Source organism: Gossypium hirsutum, chromosome D11 (genome assembly GCF_007990345.1).
Source record: "Gossypium hirsutum isolate 1008001.06 chromosome D11, Gossypium_hirsutum_v2.1, whole genome shotgun sequence".
In the NCBI taxonomy this organism is placed as follows: Eukaryota; Viridiplantae; Streptophyta; class Magnoliopsida; order Malvales; family Malvaceae; genus Gossypium; species Gossypium hirsutum.
The window spans coordinates 9,930,999-9,936,998 of NC_053447.1; positions in this window are offsets into that span (position 1 = coordinate 9,930,999).

Sequence of the window (6,000 nt, forward strand, 5' to 3'; positions counted from 1 at the left end):
AGTTGTTTTTCCTCAACCTAAAATAAAAAGTATGATGCATGTTGGTGCAATTTGATAAAATATTAAAATAGTAACATTGTAACGAAAAAAAGATAAGATCATGGTTGTGTAAGTTGATAAATGGAATTATTTTAAAACATTAATTGAGTTTTTGTTACATCTTGCTATTATCATACGAATAATTAAATTCTTTAGTGGTACAAATAATTTCTTTTAAAATGATTTCTCATAAGAGCTTTTCATTTTACAATTTGCTTGATAAGTGAACTTCCTTATTTACCATCTCATCAGATTTCAATTATCACATTTCATCTGAAATGACCCAAAGCACAATAGGTCACTCTATCTAAGCTTATGACACTAGGCCACTTACCCTTCACCTGCCAATCTCCTCTTATTCCCGTCAAGGTGAGGCTAAAAATTTTAGATTTTGAGATCAATTTTCTAAAAATTAAAATGTCTGAAAACTCATATAAATTAATGCATAACATCAACTCGATAAACCAATGTATGATATGATTAAATGTAAGACTATTACAAAACTATTAAAATAGTACCTAAATAAATCTAAGTCTAAACACATAAAAATTATTAACCTAAACTAGTCGATAATTGCAAGAAATAGAATATTTGAAATAGAGGACAACAAACTAATTATGCAATTCAGTTTCTTTATGTCTATGGAGCCTAACTCAATGAGATGAATTCACTATATTTGAAATGAATACAACCAATGAACTTATTCTAACACATTCTAGTGAAAAATCATCACTCTTGTATATTAAAGACTAAACCTCTCACCACTAAATTCTCCCATTGAGATTTTTGTAACACCCCTAACCCTTATCCGTCGCCGGAATAGGGTTACGGGACATTACCAGACCTTACGGAATAAATACAAACATTTTATAACATTTAATAAACATATCATAAACCAATCACAATTCACTCATATTGTCCCTTATATGGGCCCTCGAGGCCCAAAATACGTGTTAAAAATAAATCGGGACCAAACCAGAAACTCGGAGAATTTTTCCCCAAAATTCTAAATTTTTTTCTAAATGTAAGGGATACACGCCTGTGTGGCCAGGCCATATGGCTCACATGGCCAAGAGACACGCCCGTGTCTTAGGCCGTGTAGGCATTCGATGTGAGGCACACGGCATGTCCCATCTCGTGTAACTCTCTAACTTGGGCCACACGGCCATGCCATAAGTCCATGTGCTAGGCCGTGTGTAAGGTGCAAGGGTCACACGGTCAAGCCATACGCCTATGTGCTAGGCCGTGTGCAAAAACCTGGGCATTCTATTTCTAAATTTTAAGATACAGAGGACACACGATCGGACCACACACCCATGTGTTAGACCGTGTGAGCCACATAGCTAAGATACATGCCCGTGTCTCGGCATGTGTAGACGAAAATAGGCCATATTAAAGCCACTTTTCTCACCCATTCTTGATTTCAACCTACACATCTCAAATTTCATACTCATAGGCCATAATAATGCCTTCAAAACAACCAAATTCCTAGCTCTGATATTGTCATATTATCACATATCCTAACATTCTAATTTACCACCTTAGTCAATTCACTTATATGCCTATAAGTTAACCATCACCTAACTACTCCAACACATGTACCAAACATAATTAAACCATACATAAATAAGTTGATTACGAATATAACAAAATGTAATTCTTAACATTTACATAAACCAATGCAACCTTATACATGCCATATAAACCATAATATATGTTGCAAAAAATACCGAAACAAGTTGGATAGTGTGGCTTGATGTGTTGATCCGATCTACCAACCTCACGTTAATCTACAAGAACATTTAACAATATAAGTAAGCTTAAAGAAGCTTAGTAAGTTCGATGGCTTAAAATATAAATCTTACCGAACATACTATAACACATCAACTAAAATAAATTCATTCAATATGCTTTCTCTGTCAATCACAACTTCAATTGATGAATGTATTTAGTTCATAACAATTCCAATAATAACAATAAGCCTTCCAATAGTAATTTCATAACTTCACTTACCAATCCTTACTGAGTTGGAGAATGACTTACGGATATGAGTACATCGTATTCAGGAGCCCAAAGGTTGCACAGAAGCACATAAGTGCTAAACAGAAACCCATAAAGGTTGAACGGAAGCTTATAAGAGCTGAACGGAAACCCGTAAAGGTTAAACTGAAGCTCAAAAGAGCTAAACGGAAACCTATTAGGGTTGAACAAAAACTCATATGAGTTAACAGAAACTCATGAAAGCTAAACAGAAAGTAAACACGAAAGTTCGCAACAAATGCTAAACCTCAATTTACTTGGGTAAATTGCCGTCAAATCTTCCTTTGCCGGTCAACGATTGTACTCAATCTCGCATTCCACTTTAACTAGATCTTCATTTCCATTCATGATTTCCACAATATTTTTCTTTCAATAATAGATATGAATACATACATAATTTCATTTATCAATTTAACATATAAACAATAAAATTTAACCATACGAACTAATATTCATTTCATCTTACCTGGATTAAATTGTAAAATTTGTAGTAGTTCAGGGACTAATATGTTAATTCTCATTTTCAAGATTATCTACGGGCTCTTGATTTAAAATATAAAATTATTCATTAATTAGCACATATTTCAATTTCAATTCACTTCACAATTAATACCCTTAAATTTTTGTAATTACACAATTACCTCAACTTTTACAATTTTTACAATTTAGTCCCTCACTAATTAGTCTACCAATTGAGCTAATTTTTCTAAATTGATAGTTTATTTAAATATCCTAAGCTATTTTACAGCTCTTGATATTCAGAATTTTAATACCAAACCCTAATACTTAACATTTTCACAACTTAGTCTTAAAATCATTATATATCAAATTCACTAAATAAAATCATCATACAAAAAAATTAAAGCTCTAACCCATGTAAATTCATCATAAACATTCAATATTCATCCATGGTAACTTTCAAAATTACCAATAAAATCAAAAACTAATAAAAATAGATAGTTGGATTTTTTTGTAAAAGTCTTAAAAACACAAAATTTTAAGAAAAGAGCAAGAATTGAACTCACGTGATGTAAAATATGAAAAACCAGCTTTTGGAGACTCTCCTATGGTGTTTTGGCTGAGAATTATGAAAAATTTGCTAGAAACTTTTTTAATTATTGTTTTATTTGTTTAATTTACAAAATTTACAATTTTACCCTTAATTCACATTGTTTCCTTATTTATTTTCTACAATCATACCATCCAGCCTTCTCATTTTAGGCTTATTTACCCTTCAAGTCCTCCCTTATTTAACATTTATTCCATTTAATCACTATTTCTTTAACTAGCAAGTTTTTCACAATTTTCAATTTAGTTCTTTTTACTTAATTAACTATCAAAACATTAAAATTTTCTAACAAACTTTAATACTATCTTAATGACACTCTTTAAATATTTATAAAAATATTTACGGCTCGGTTTATAAAATCGAGGTCTCAATATCTCATTTTCAAAACCACTTACCTAATAAATCCTTCTAAAACACAAATCACTAATTCAAAAATATTCTAAAATCACACTTGACTCATAAATAATAAATAATAACATTTTCAAACTTACTCGTCGGATTTATTGGTTTCGAACCACTATTTTTGACACCACTAAAAATTGGGTCGTTACAACTATCCTCCCTTTAGGAAATTTCATCATCGAAATTTGTTTCTTGAGAATAGATTTGGATATTGTGATCTCATCGATTCCTCTGTTTCCCAAGTAGCTTCCTCCGAACCATGACGATGCCATAATAATTTGACTAATGGTACTCATTTGTTTTGCAATTCTTTAACCATTTGGGCCAAAATTCTCACCGGTTCTTTCGAATACGTTATATCTAGTTGTTGTTCAATCTCACTGTAAGGAATTACGTATGAAGGATCAGGTCTATACCGTTTGAACATCGATACATGAAACACGTTATGAATTTTTTAAGTTCCAGAGGCAGGGCTAATCTATAAGCTACAGAGCTGATTCATTCAATAATTTCATACGGTCCAATAAATCTTGGACTCAGTTTTCCTTTTCTGCCAAACTATAATGTTTTCTTCTACGGTGAGACTTTTAAGAATACTCAATCACTCACATTGAATTCTATATCTCTTCTTTTCAAATTTGCATATGATTTCTGATGGTCTGAAGCATCTTTCAAACTGTCCCGGATAATCCAAACTTTTTCTTCAGTTTCCTATATCAAGTCAACTTCTACTAACTTGGATTCTCTCAACTCAGACCAATACAATGGTGTCTTACATTTCCTCCCATAAAGAGCTTCAAACGATGCCATTTTGATATTGGATTGATAGCTATTATTATATGCAAATCCAACCAACGGTAAATACTTTTCCCAGCTACCTCCAAACTCAAGTATACAACATCTTAACATATCTTTCAAAATTTGAATCACTCATTCTGATTGCCCGTCAGTCTGAGGATGAAATGTTGTGTTAAAATTTAACTTTGTACCCAATGCCTCCTGTCGTTTACTCCAAAATCTAGATGTAAATCTCGATTCCTGATTTGAAATAATGGATGTTGGACCCCATGTAACCTCACAATCTCTGATATATACAATTCCGCTAACTTTTCAAGTGAAAAGTTTGTTCTGACTGGAATACAATGTGTCGACTTAGTCAATCTATCAACAATCACCCATATTGAATCTTTCTTTCTCGGAGTCACATGCAACCCAGATACAAAATCCATTGTGATATGCTCCCACTTCCATTCAGGAACCATAACAAGTTGTAGTAAACCTGTTGGTACTTGATGTTCTGCTTTCACTTGTTGACAAATCAGACACTTTGCTACAAATTCACAGATTTCCTGTTTCATACCCAGCCACCAATGCATCTGTCTTAAATCACAATACATCTTCGTGCTACCCGGATGAATAGAGTACTTGTTATTATGAGCTTTAGAAAGAATATCATTTTTCAAATCTGAGTTATTCAGAACACAAATTCTATTACGGTAATGTAACATACCATCATCATCATTGCTATACTCTGAACTCAAATTGTCCTGAACCATTTGTTGTTTCAACACTAATTTCAGATCATCATCTTGTAATTCCTGAATTCGTTGGAGAAACAGAAGTTTCGTTCTCAATTCTGCTAATACAGAACCATCTTCATTAAGAGATAAATGAGAGTTCAACGCTCGAAGTGCAAACAATGACGACTTTCAAATAAGTGCATTCGTAACCATATTAGCCTTTCCCGAGTGGTAGTTAATAACTAGATCATAATCTTTCAGCAATTCTAACCACCATCTTTGTCTCAAATTCAGCTTTTTCTAAGACATCAAATACTTCAAACTTTTATGATTTGTGAACACATAACATTTCTCATCGTATAAGTAATATCTCCAAATCTTCAAAGCGAATATGATTGCAGCCAACTTAAGATCATGTGTAGGATAATTCTTCTCATGCAGCTTTAACTATCGAGAAGCATAGGCCACTACTTTACCTGACTGCATCAGTACACAACTTAAACCATTCAGATATGCATCACTATAAACAATATACGGTACACCCAATTGTGGTTGAGTCAAAACTAGAGCTTCTGTCAACATTTTCTTCAACTAATCAAAACTCTATTGACACTTTTTAGACCAAACAAATTCCACATTTTCTGTAATAATTGGGTCAACGGCGAAGTAATCATCAAAAAATTCTTAACAAAACGTCGATAATAACCTACTAAACCCAGAAAACTTCGCACTTTTAAAATATTTTTAGGAATTTTCCAATTCACCACAGCAGAAACTTTACTCAGATCAATTCGAATCTCATCGGCTGATACAATGTGACCTAGAAATCTAACCTCGTGAAGCCAAAATTCACACTTATTAAACTTTGCGTACAACTGCTTTTCTCTCAAAGTCTGTAACACAATCCTCAAGTGTTGCGTATGCTTGAAT